This window comes from Hesperophylax consimilis, chromosome 6, assembly GCF_061612785.1.
Source record: "Hesperophylax consimilis isolate HC1 chromosome 6, BYU_Hcon_1.0, whole genome shotgun sequence".
Taxonomy (NCBI): domain Eukaryota; kingdom Metazoa; phylum Arthropoda; class Insecta; order Trichoptera; family Limnephilidae; genus Hesperophylax; species Hesperophylax consimilis.
Genome location: NC_142841.1, coordinates 1,621,512 through 1,636,286, shown reverse-complemented (window position 1 = coordinate 1,636,286; position 14,775 = coordinate 1,621,512).

Here is a 14,775-nt window from a genome sequence, read left to right as displayed (position 1 = left end):
CTTAGCATTTTGAATTTAACGATGTTCACGTGTAAATTGTTGGCTTCAGGCATAAGTTTATGTAAAAGCATGATCATTTTTACTAGCGGCTTCACCAATAGTAGATTAGTTCTGCATCTAAAAATAAGATAAGATATTTCACGGGTTTTACAAAAAAAATATAATATCTCACCATTCAGAATCGAGCCGTGGCTTGAAATTATTTTAGCAGTGTCCAAGATTTTGACTGAAAGGGATTGAAAAAAAAAGAAGTTAAGACATTATAAATTATTGTAAGCCTTATTGTGAAATTAGATATGGGTGCATCAGCAGAATACCGCCTACTCATTCAACAATAATATTATAAAGAGAGATTGGCAAAAGATGTAGGTACATTTATTTTCAAATATTTTATTTAGTTTATAATAAAAAATAACTTATTAAACACCACTTTTATTTGTTATACTTATTATACAAAAGCTAAAAAATATGAAAGTGGTGTTTACTAACTAATTATTGCATTATAAATTATAATGTTATATCACAAAGTATCTGCTTAGAGAGCATTAGTTTTAATCTCATTGTTCACCAAAAATAATCATAATTCATTTATAAAGTGGTGCCGTGTAACCGTAAGCCAGCCGAGACCGAACCGTTTAAGAAAATATCCCGATAACTTAGTCAACATTTCGCTAAGCCGGAGGCTTACACGCCCGAGTGCATTAGGAACGATGGCGGTGGGAAGTTCTCTGCACGCATTGGCATCAACCCTTAATTTTCTCCCTGACTCTGCTACCACAATCTCTATTAAGAACTTGAGCTTTACTCGGTGGGTGGCTTGGGAAAATTTAGTCTGCAGAAGACAGTTTTTTAAAAATATTTAACGGTAATGTCCAGTGACTATAATTCATTGAAAAATTACACAAAGACCCCTTCTCTTTATTATATACAACAACGAACTCTGTAGTTAACTAATGCTCGTAGGTGGGAAAAATATTACGTTCGCAGTTGATAATGTTATATTATTTAAGGGAGATTATTGAAAAGAAACACACCACCTTACAAACACCGGTATAAACAGAGTGAAACAATGGCTGGACAGCAATTTGCTTACATTAAACATATAACAATAGACAACCTTAAACATTTCATTACCTCAAAATTCGTAAAATTAACTATAACTTTGAAAATAATAACTCTCCAGTGTGTTAAATTTATTAAATATTTAGGCGTTATAGTTGACAATAACTTATAATGGAAACACACATTTGAAAATGTGGCTAAAAGATTGCGCACACTGATTTACATATATATTTCGTTGCGGGAAATTTAAAAAGCACAAGACTTAAACATATTTATAAATATATTATGGGCTTTAGATCTCAATCATAACCCACGGTTGCGTTAGGTGGGGGGGGGGGGACTAAGGGAAAAATAATATTAAACCGGTTATTGAAGAAACGAAAATCTATTGTACATGTTATTATAAAGAAATATTTTATATTCGGGCGACGCTCTCTTCAAGAAATTCAATATACTTGATGTTCAACAGTTTCCAAGTTCAAGAAAAAACGAAAATAATGCGTGTTCATAAAAATGCATTCATAAACAACATGAGAACCGTCGAACACAAACATCAGACTAGAAGTAAGGGCAGAAATGCATTCATAAACAATATGAGAACTGTCGAACACAAACATCAGACTAGAAGTAAGGGCAGAAATGCATTCATAAACAACATGAGAACCGTCGAACACAAACATCAGACTAGAAGTAAGGGCAGAAATGCATTCATAAACAACATGAGAACCGTCGAACACAAACATCAGACTAGAAGTAAGGGCAGAAATGCATTCATAAACAATATGAGAACTGTCGAACACAAACATCAGACTAGAAGTAAGGGCAGAAATGCATTCATAAACAACATGAGAACCGTCGAACACAAACATCAGACTAGAAGTAAGGACAGAAATGACCTTTCTGTTCCAACGAGCAACTTACATAATATCCAATATCCATATATACATTAGTTGGCCTAATATTTAACTCATAGTTTTTCTTATATCTAATTTAAAATCATTAATTAATTAAAAAATGTAGATATAAAACATTAAAAGATAGTATTTGTGCTTCTTTGTAATGCCATTTTTTTGTTACATGGCCATGTTTTACTTGAATAATTCCTATTCTTTTATCGAGATATTATAATATCCATAGTGAAATATTTTTTTTATTTTTATTATTAAGTTGATTTTTATTTTCCGCTGATAATACAAAATTTTAAAATATTGTTTGGTTTTCATTTCAACTATTGTTTCTCTTTTAATAACTGAATTTATTATTATTTATCTTCAAAGAAAATGTACCCCGTATGTATCGAACGTCATCAGCATCATCAATATAAAATGTATATCAATTATAAAAAAAACACAACAAAATGTCATCATATTTACCACTGTCGAAAACTATGTAAAACCTTCCATAAAACTAATGTTGATAAACCTGCCTTACATAAAGGTAACTCATGTTTAAAAACCTGCCCTGCCGTTTAACGGTAAATTTTATCGCTCGGACCTAAAAAGCAGTTGTCTCGCTTCAACTCAAGCAACCATCTTACTCTGGCTAGGCAGCCGCTGATTGGCTAAGCACAAAACCCGCTTGAGCGGCCCACGTGTATCCAAAAGATTTGTAAAAAATACAAATTTGCAAGCCTTTCCTGTAATAATAGGAAACAATGTTAACTAAATAGTTTTGTACAAAGATACTTGCATGTTAATTGTATAAGCTCGAATAGAAATAAAATATGTTACACGTAAGATAATTGTGTACTCAGCGAAACTCTGAAAATGTAACAGAGATTTGGCCACTTATCTTGTAGAATATGTCTTATTATAACCAAATAAAGAATATTGCGACAACGTGGTTTTGGCAGGGCGACAGAGGCAGATAAGGCATAATATTATAAAATATTAATTTGTTTCTGAGATAAACTTGGTCCATGTAATAACACGGCAAAACTCACGCTGAAAAAATAAGTTCCTAAAAACACAAAACGAGCCAGCGACAAACTTGGCCGACCACGCGGTCTTGTAGCGCGTTATAAATAGAGCGCTTACATTTGTACCGGCCCATTCCGCTTCAGACCCTGGAACCGTCAACACCTGCTGTCCGCTCTGCCTGACCCGCTTCGCTACTTGGGACCAACACACTGTGTTTGATTTCAACCCGGTTCCCCCCCCCCGCTCCACATCCGTTGTCTGCTGTCTGCAACTGCCTGCTGCTGAGCTCGCTGCTCACCGACAAGCCAATGACGCCCTGACGTCGTGGCGCCCCTGCCTCGGGCTTCACTGAGCCTTCCCAACTGCCAGCCTCGGAGAGGGGATCTGCCATTGCCTACTGAACCAGCCAGCGCCCCGCAGAGCCGTTACCGACTGAGCCTGGAGGGATACAAGAAGTTGCACCCGCAATATAAACCAACCGCTTTTATAAAGGCGTTCTTTTCAATATGCAAATTACAAATGTCGAATATATCGTCTTTCTCAAGACGCATTCATTTATGCAAACATACAAGAGTCGATATTCCATGGATCGAGGGGACTGAACGTTGCCGACTGAGCCAGCCCGCCTACCAGCCCGCCTGCCAGCCGGCTCCCGACCGCCTTCCCGCCAGCGTTCGGTCCTGCTCACTGGCGCCGATGTCACAGAGCCGTTACTGACTGACCTTGGACGAATACAAGGAGTTTTATCCGCAATAAAAACAACCGCCTTTATAAAGGCGTTCTTTTCAAAAGCAAATTACAAATTTCGAATATATCGTCTTTCTCAAGACGCATTCATTGAGGCAAACATATTACAATGGTCGATATTCCCTGCATTTTTATGATATTTTACAGTTTTTTCTTGTGCAGGCAAACACGTCCCGTACACCGTAATTTTATGTTTTATTCTTACCATCGAATTGTGAAATCAATTCCAATTATACTCACGCACATGCTTTGCCTATATGAATTTTTTTGCTACCCACTTCATTGTATTTTTATTTTTATTAACTGTTCATTATGTAAATCTATATTTAAACATTTTATAACCGGTGTTTTAAAAATCTTCAAACTTTTTGATTAAAAAACCATGTATTTTGTGCCTCGGTGAAAAAGTCTTGTAATTCTGAACGACTACGGACAAATATATATTAAGTATTGAAAGATTAAAAAAATTAATACATTATGTAAAAAATACTACTTTCGCTTTCGTGTCTGTAGCACTGGTTCAATGAACTCTATGAATCGGATTTGCTTTGAATTTAGGTGTCATAATTTTTACAATTGGATGCGTTTATTTGGAGTGTTTATAAAGCATTCAGAGAATCCCTGATTTTTCACTAGTCAGTGTTTGTAATCAATAAAAATTAATAATCTGACACTTTTAAATATCTAACACAATATAAATAGAAACTTAGGCATTTAAAAACCGTAAAAAATTACGAAATTAAGAATCTAACAAAATTTGCCTTATTCGAAGGAAAATTGTTTGTTCATGCAAATCAGTAGTCGGAAATGAAGTGATTATCGCTGAAGGCCCTGCACTTAACTCCTTGGCAGGGAGCCTTAAGCCAGGAATGTGTACTTCGCCTCGCAAACAATGGATTATTAATGAATTGTGCTCACACGTATTAAAAGCGCTTCCGAGGAATTAGCGCTACGCGGGGTCTCTAGCTCCACAGTTCTACAGTACTCTACTCTACACTCAAAACGTGTGCACAAAAGATCGGGTCTAGTTACATCCACTGGATAAGTTGGCGCATTAGGGGTCTCGAGTGTCTCGACTTGGATTTACTTCATTTCGGTGATTTAATCTTTATTTCATTTCATTGTTTGGAATGTTTGAGGGTGTTAAATTGTATCGTTGTTGTAGTACCTATTTACCTTATGTAACGAACTGGAGTTATAATTATTATTAATTAATTAATTATAAAGTGTTTTACTTAGTAATCGCAGGATAACAGGGGTTTTGAAAAAATATTTTGATGATACTACTGAACGTAGAATAAAGATTAACACAAAAAATGCTTTGTCGGCGTGTTTCGCGATCCAACATATTTCCAACTCAAAGCTGTGTTTACGAAATTCAAATGCGATGGAGATCTACGATATCAGGCGAGTGTAAGCGAGACACAACGCTGGGCTATTGAACTAAATAGAACATTATTTGTTTCCATCCAAATGTAAGAAGACAATTTTAGTTTTCTTCTTTTATCTATGCTACTGTTGATATTTTTTTAGAAAACCTACATAAGATTTCTAAAAAACTACCTCAGTCCATTTTTAGCTACCTCAAAGCGAATTTCGATACTTTTTGACAACATTTTGAAAACTTAACGTTCAAAATACGGTGTAAATTCATTGTACGTCAGATTTCGAAAAAGTCCGTGACGAGCCTTGGAAACGCTGGGAACTTGGAGCTAGTTAGTTGTAAAATAAATATAAATAATCAATTTTTTTATCGACAAAAAAATACTTGTCCGTGAATTAATTTGAATTTCAATCATTACGCTGTCTTAAAATTAATTCATTTTATAATTAAAATTACGCGAGCAATTAAATTACCTCGCTTCGTTTATTTTCCCACCCTCTCTACAACATTCACCCCCTTTCAGTAAATAATCAACCTTAAATATTAAGGGATGTTGAATAAGAAAATCTAATATTTCATTCGTTTTATCGGAAAAATAAGATTGGAAGAAGTACTTATGCATCGATATTGTTTTCAATTCGTTGAAAACTTCGAAAAGAATAATCCCGTCGTTTTGTAGACAGATTATAATGGAGTTGAGATAGATGTTTTACGAGTTATCAATATAACGGACAAAAATAAAGAAAAACGCAATTGTGAATTGTGAGCTCTAACTAACGTGGGAGATGGGAGATGAAGGTGGAGATGGACTATGCTATTCAGATCTGGTCACCAAAAACGGCTAAAGCATTTAAGTAAAATTTCAATTTTTTTTCTTCATTGTAAGCACCCGTTAAACTGTTAAAGCAGTTTTTCAGCACACATATGAATAACATTTCAATACAATATAAGATTTTTCTATCTTTGTATTTTTTCTAATTAACACTCACGCTACTGGGAGCGTAATTTTTTTTTTGCTTTGTAATATGAAATGGGTTATATTTTCCATAATTGTCAATTAACAGGTTTTTCAATAACGACTGTCACCTTTATTCATCTACTGAAACAATTACAACAATTTTATTTTTTGTCAATTACAATTCGTGAGCTTCGTTTACTTTTTCATTTAAATTCTCTTCACCTCTCCAAACACTTTCTTGCATTAGTATTTTTCCTCTATGTACTGAATATTTTTTTATTATTACTTATACTTACAATATTAGTAAGGAGTAAGAACACATCTCAGACGAAAGTACTAGAAAATTGTATTGGACATATAACATGGTAGATAATTTAAGTACGGATAATTTAATATTTAAAACTTTATCACTTGTAATAAAAGATGTTCTCTGTATGTCGAAATAAGAAACAAAAAATCAAGTTGTTCAGCCCGTGATTGTTAGATTTAAATATTTCTGAGATTATTGATAATTTCAAATTGGTAATTATTGTGATGACTACTCCCGGGTTGAGTTTATTCAGGGCCGGACCTAAGCCGCCTAGCGCTAGTAAAAACCTCAAGTGAACTGCTCCAATTGCGCCTGAACAAGGCCAGCCCTAGGATTATGAGATACACTTCTGTTCGTTGAACGATCACCTGTCAAATACGAAGAAAATTGCGAAGATTACAAAGTGTCTCTCACTTTTTTTTCTTATGAGATATCTCCTAACTTTGCAGGAAAACTTTTAAAAATAATAACACGGAGATTCGAGAAATAAAAACAATGTAATAAAAATTGGGCTGAAGATTTAATTTTAAATATAACTAATTGACGTCATAAATTCGGTTCACGCAACAACTAGTCCACATCAGTGCAGAACTTCATACAACAATTTGAACCAACTCGAATGATTTGAAAAAGAAGTTCGCGGCGCGGGCGGCCGTCATATGAAGATATTTTTCTTGTTATATATTTAAATACATATTTGTAAAAATAAGTTGCTCGATAAGTTTGTGTGTTTATATTGTATGTTGAATTGTTTAGTTAAACTCTAGAATGAAATCGCACCCGTCCTAAAATGTGTCACTACTGTCACTACTATTAAATCATATAATTTATGAATGAATTGTGTCTTTCCGTGACCTCTCAGATATTTTCCTTCTACTTTCCCATCACAGTACATCATCTCGACACCCCATTCTCCGTCCATCCGCTCTACGTGTTCTACCAGAAGCGTCATTTTTTAATCTTGTTTATAAAGCTTTCTTCGACCTTCCGGACTATTCAGATCTCCCAGTTTTGGTTTTATAGGCAAGTATAAAAATAAAAGACTAGCAGTTTTTTGTTCCTAAACCAACGAATCACCGAAAAGATAAACTCAAAATGTATGCGATAGGGTTTTATGATAATGTAAGGATATTTTTCTCAGATCAAAACACAAATCTGATTTCATTTATGTAGAGACTAGCGCATTCCCGTGAAAAATTATGGGAAATTAAATTTGTAGGTTTGATAATAATTGCTAATAATACTGTTTGATAATAATTTTTGGCTAAAAAAGTTAGCTAAACACTTGAAAATTTAAGAAGTTTGACTTATATTTAAGCAAAATAAATACACATTTCAAATTTAGAATCAAAATGATTTTCTATAAAAAATATTAATTCTGTTTTCTGAATTCTGGACAAAATAACAAATAAAATAAAGTTCTGTTAAAATACAATATTTATATGTATCTAGGTACTTTATCGCTTATCTGAATTCTTGAAAACTCCAATTCGAATTTTGAAAATGGTACTTATATTCAAAATAAATCAGGTTCCTTGATCAGGTGTTATAATCACAAACAAATTCACAACCGAAATTAATATTTTTTATTATTTCTCATCACACTGCTGCATATTTAAAACTAGTTACCACAATCCTACGGTGTACATAGTTTTTTTCGACCCAGTTAACAATAAATTGACATTCCAATTAGAATTGACCCAAACAATGATGTAATACAGGAACAGGCACTGAAACATAAAAACTGATTAAGAAAGGGACGCTTAGATGGTTAGAGCGAATGTACGAAGAAAGGAGTGTAATTAATTACTGCATACACTTGCAACAGTGTTGCATTGCGGGACGCCATCGTGAAACAGCCTTGTCTTACTTATTATTAGCGATAAATGGACAATTATTGTTGAAGCATAATTTTTACTATTTTCAAATTGAGCTACGTATATATATGAACAACTTTTTCTCTTTAAGTTATTTTGAAGGCTATACCCATCAATGTAATATATCATTAAGGAAGATAAAACTAATTAAAAATAACTAAAATCTCAACGAAACATGAAACAGTACAAGACACAGAAAAAAAGATAACGATTACAACTACAGTAAAAAGGTAGATGCCAAAAATATGATAAAAATTAGTTACAAGATGATATTATTTATTCAGAATTTGAAATAGGAGATCTACAAATACATCGTTTAATAGATAGGTCCCAATAGTCATGCTGGTTGAGACGCGTGTCCCGGTAAGACGAGAGATCAAGGGTTTGATTCCTAGTTGTTAGCTTTATCTTTTTTTCTGTGTCTTGTTCTGTTTCATGTTTCATTTAGATTTACTAGTATTATCTTCCTCTCCAGCAAAATTATTTAAATTTCAGTCAGAAATAGAATTACACCATTGGAACATGCTGTACGCGAGTAAAGCATATGTATGAGCAGTTTACTTTACTCAACATTCGCGCAACTTACGAGTAAATCAGAATAAACACGTTGGCATTAATAAATACAAATCCACAACACAACTGCGGTAAAACCAACAATCTCATACATTCTGTTCTACTTGCGAAACAAATGCTCCCCCTTTATCAAAATTAGTGTCGGAGGAGGGCACCGGGAACAGAAGAAGACACGAATTAGTTGTGTATCACGGTAACAAATGAAATAATAAAAGCTCCGTATCAAATGCTTCCAATTGTGTTGTTTTGCTTCGGAAGCGATCGTCTTTGGCAAATGGGTATTGAGGTAAACGTCCGGCTGACCCTACAGAAGACAAAAGGTACTAAAATGGAGAATTATTACGGTCGGGGGTGTTTTCGATTTATGTGGTTATGTCCGCTCAGCTAGAGGTCACAGTCCTTCGGCTTGAGGGACTGAAGTGACTCTTATTCATCGTGCTCTCCCGTTCTTCCCATTCGTACCCGCACACCTGATACCCTGTGCCTCATACCGGAACTGGAGGGATCGGACTCTGACAGGGCTGCTACTCAATCATCTAAATTTCAGTAATTCCCTCTATTTTCTGAATTTTTCAGCACGAAAATTTTGAAACTAATATCAAAAAATAAATAAAATATTTCAATTTTTTTTTCTCGGAGTAAGACTATCATTAGGATTTGTTAGAAACAAACAAGAGTAAGTAAATCATAAAATTATGTCAATTAATTCCTATATTTGAAAGAAGTAAATTAACAGTTTCTTCATGTGCGTGATGTTGTGTACGAGTTATTAGCCTTAGAAATCCGATTTATAGAAATCTGTATTTGTTTCTAAATAAGAATAATTAAATATAAAAGATTAAAGCACTCTTTTTGAAAGATTTTTGGTACGGTATTTTTTTCATAATTTATCTACTACGTATAATGAAATAAACCAAATCCCCGCGAGTTACCAGAATTTATTCTGTGACAAGTTTAGTGATTTTGAAGTAAGAAAAAAATACATAATTATTGATAAAATATCTATTTTACAATAAAGGAAATCAAAATTACATAGCTAAACACATTCAATGCACAATAGTGAAGTAGGTAATAAATTATTAATTTTACAAACGGACAATATGCTTCAAAAGAGTTGTGGGTGAAATTATTGTAAAAGTAGCACTTAAGTTTTTTTAGGTCAAAGTTATAATTATTTATTTATTTATTTACGGTACACGCAGAATAATCTTAACACAAATATGATTTCATTTATGAAGATACTAGCGCAGACCCGTGAAAAGTTATGGGATATTAAATTTGTAGGTTTGACAATAATTTCATGTTAGCTACAGAAGTTAGCTAATCCCTTGAAAAAATCAGGAAGTCTGACTTATATTTAAGCAAAAGAAATACACATTTCAAATATAGAATCCAAATAATTTTCTGACAAAAAATTATAAATATATATATACATAAAATCAGCCGGCGCATGTTTGTGAATAAATTCAAAAAGTAGTTAATAGATATTGCTGAAAAAAAGTTTGTCTTATTAGTGCCAGGAGTGTTAAGAGAGTAGGTTTGAATGGTAGAATAAGTCGGAGACGCCCGAGGAATACTTAACGCAATATCTCTGAACCTGAATGAGACACGGAGTTGAATTCAGAAATAATTAGAAAAAGTGAATTGGAACAAAAAATAGCACTTGGTACATATATATTATATCGATGATATTATAGCTATTACATTATGAGTACATGTTTTTCCTATAACGATTCAAGCCAAGTAGTGCTGTATTTGTCAAGAAAAATCAAAAGCCGTCGAGTTAAATTGTGCTACATCATAATATTGTCTAGACCCGAAGTGCTTAGTGAAAATTATAAAGGAGTTTTAATTAATTAAAAAAGTATTATTAAAATAGAATTACACCGTGAATTAAAAGTTTATAAATCAGAAATAATTAAACGTATTATTTGTTGAAGCCCTTACACTTTGAAAGATAAAAGAAAGAAATCCATAAAAGATGGAATAAATTTTATTTCTGGTCTCATATGGTAACCCATAGTTTGGGTGTTGGGAGGACGAGGAGATATGGGGGGAGTTGAAGGCTGTGATAGTGAGTGAGATCGAAGATGGTTTAGATGGGCGAATGAACGGTCTGAGGGTCAAATAACTTCAAAGGGCTAAATATTTTTACCTCAGGGATTTCCGTAATCCGGATATCAAATAAAAACGGTCGATATGCTAACTCGGTTATATAACCCTTTCACCCATACTTTCCAGATTCTACGCAGTTCTTCGACATGTTATCTATGACAAGAATACTAATTACTATCCTTTGGCAAAATCATCGAGAAATCTTGACTTGTACGTCACTCTTGAAAATAGAATAAAATCGATTTGACAAAATAAAATCATATTTCTGCAACACTCGATTTATCAATTTATCACATTCGGCTAAATTTTTTTTATGACCTATGGTCAATATTTGGTTTACATAATGTGAGATCCTACCTGCTGTATTTTTTAAAGTATTCAATTAGCACAGAGGTTACGGGTTCACTGTCAGTGCATTAAATATTTTAAACTAATTATTAAAATATGAAACTGTCATTCAACTCTCATTTGGAAGGCGAGTTTGGGTACTATTAATTTGATAACATACAACTCTGCCAAAGTTTTTTTTATTTATTACAAGATAATACATTACAAATTTATGATGTATTATACCCAGTGAGTTTACAAAAATCATTTCGGGAAACACAACATTAGATTAAAGACAAGACAAAATAAATACATTAAATATAAATAAACGCAGAAGTTATTTTGTACTTCCAAAGAATGAATGTGTCAGTCATTAATAAAAAATGCTGAGGAAATAGCTTTTAAGAGCTTTTGTCAATGTTTTTTTGTTCGTTGCCGGAAGTTTTAGATTACTAGGTAATGCGTTGTATTGCTTCTGTGCAATGTATTGTAAGGAGTTAATTCCAAATTTAGTCGTGTTAGTAGATGACGATAAGTGTATTTGATTTTGTGATCGTATTTTGTGCTGGTGTATGTCGGATTGCTATTGTTTGAAATTTGTGATGTCGCAAAAACATTGTTGGCAAATTTAAAAAATAGAGTTTAAGACATTTTTTATTGATACCAACTCGAATCTTAACTTTCACATTGTTTATACATTGTTTAAGAAAAACACCGTTTAACGAATGAGAAGTGGTTTTTCTTTAATAAGGCTGTAAGGCATCACTTTTCAATCAAATCATTAATTTGTTAACCGCGTAACGGAAATCTCTAACAAAAGATTATAAATTTTGGTATTTAGAAGTAGATTAACTAAAATAATTAATAATAAAATGTCATATTTTGCCTTTATCAGAAGTCAACATGAGTACAATTCTCTTTTCTGAAACCAAAATTATAATATTAATGTATAAACTATTGAAAGGCGACAACATAAATTCTTACGTTTTCTAAATTTTAAAATGGGTATTCCAGAAAATTTGTTGAACTACAATTCTCTTTGAAATGATGTAAGATTGCTTGAATTGTAGGACAAACGGATTTTCACTTACTTTATTGTATACTTTATACTATACTATATACTTTATACTATACTCTATATTGTACTAGATAAAGTAGATGATGTACTTGATAACCCAGAATTGCTTGCATTGATAAGCTTTCAGATTCCACTACATAATACTAGAAGTAGGAATTTATTTCAGTGTAGTAATTCTAGGACTAACTTCAAAATGTATTCCGCTCTGCCCAGAATACAGATGGAAGGAAATAATTTTTCCGAGTCATTGGAAATTTTAAATTTATCACCAAACAAATACAAAACATTATTTCTGAGGCAGTTCAGTCAATTACAATAACTATGTATAAGTATTAACTATGGATATTTACTATTCGTGTGAAAAAGGACCTAAAAAGGCCGTTAATAAATAATTAAATACATAAATATATTCCTTGGGTTATTATCTGCAACTCTGTATGTAAATTGAGTAGGTACCTATACTTTCTATACATCATGAGTTATGTGGTTTTCTTTATCCTTCATAAAATTATTTAAGTTTAGTGAAGCTGAGTTTTGATTTTGTTCTGATTCTGAGAGAAACCTACTAAAAAAACCTGTATCGAACATGAAAACATGATTTTATTGCATTTAATATTATAAAATTTGCAATTTGAAAAATGCATCAAAATAATCGGTTACTAGGCGATTCAAACTGGAAAAAAAATCTGACATGACTTATGCAAACACCTGCGTTAAAAACAGTAAACAAGTTTTTTCGTTTGATGTTATTGATGTCACAAGAACGTTTGTTGGAGAAATTATAAATACCCATTTAAAACAAAATATTGGGGCAGTCAAATTTCAAAAATTAACACGAGTGGACGGAACACCTCCAGTTTAAAACGCGATCTGTTAATTATAATTAAAAAAATTATAGATTCCTGAGTATCAACTGATATCAGAATCTGTAGTCGCTTCTGTTCCTCCATCACTGCACAATCATTTTAAAGATTACAACTATTTGCAACAAGCTGTTTACGGCTGGCACTTTATCAACCGTGCCAGACGTGATGCTGAAAACCTAGAAGCCGGCCAATTCTTCCTGACTACCAACTGAATTAGCCATTGATGCTGAAAACCTAGAGGCCAGCCAATTCTTCCTGGCTACCGACTAAATTAGCCATTGATGCTGAAGCCTAGAGGCTGACCGTTTCCTGCTGGCTACCAATTGAACTGGCTACTGCTCCAGCAGTCGCCTACGCCATTTGCTGTATCGTATGCTGAAAGAATTCCGATTGTCTATGTTTTCTATCTGTGTTTTAAATCCCAGTTGTATTGAAATACATATAACTATTTCTTGTGAATTGGGTTGGCTGTAAAAAATAGGAAGTACCTATAAGTTACACCCCTTTGTACGTTCTGTATACCAGTACAATACTTGTAATTAAAATGTGAATTTTGATTCAAATCGTCTTTCTTTTATGATGGTTTGGATAGAACACCTCACGGTGTTTTACTTAAACCATTACCCAGGTTGAGGACTGATGTATGCCGGAGCTTATTATTTACAGTCTTTTCTTGTGCAGGCAAACACGTCCCGTACAATACCTATTTACCGGGTAATCCGGTAATAATAAATTGGCTCACTATTAGCTTCATCACACTTAACCAATAATGTATGAACCATTTAAAATAATTACCACAAGTTATTGAATGCTCGCTTCTCCGGTGTCTATAAATGAACAATGGGAAAATTATGTACTGCGTCAATTAATTGATGTTTGGCAAGTGTTTTATTTGTGAGAACTTTATTAGGAAATAGATATTTGTTCATTTATTCTATTATTGTTATTAATTTTATTCGTTCCCGCTACTTATATTACTTCATTATAGTCCTACTATTTTTGTTTCTTTATTACTGTTCCATTGTATTTTTTTTCTATTACTGTTCTTGTACAAAGGATTTATAAACATGAGTATTTATAAAAAAAACAAACGTGGAAAAAACTATTTGAACGTGTCTTTTAAAACATAAAAAAACTATTATCTAATGTTACCTTGAAAGTACCAATGTATGTTTGTACATAGTCGTGTTCTGTTTTTGGTGGTTTAAAATTAAGAGATTTCAAAAAGAAGAGAAAAGAGAGTATGTATTGTATTGATAATTAGAAGCAGAAATTTATTATTATGAAAATTAAGATGTCATCAAATTTTGAACCCTAATGTTAAATAAAGATAGCGATACAACATTTGCACAGCTTTATCTGTACAAAATTGTTCGAAAATTTTACAGCTAGAAATATTTTTTTCCAAGATTAATACTTTACAAGACTTTGAATGTAAAAATTAAGTTGAAAGGGTAATACGTCACTCTGTTGCCTATAATTGTCGATCTCCGTGTTTCCTCTCTTCTACAATATAAGTCTCTTTAAGAGCCGTGTTCGCTTCTTCTTTTCCTCAACTA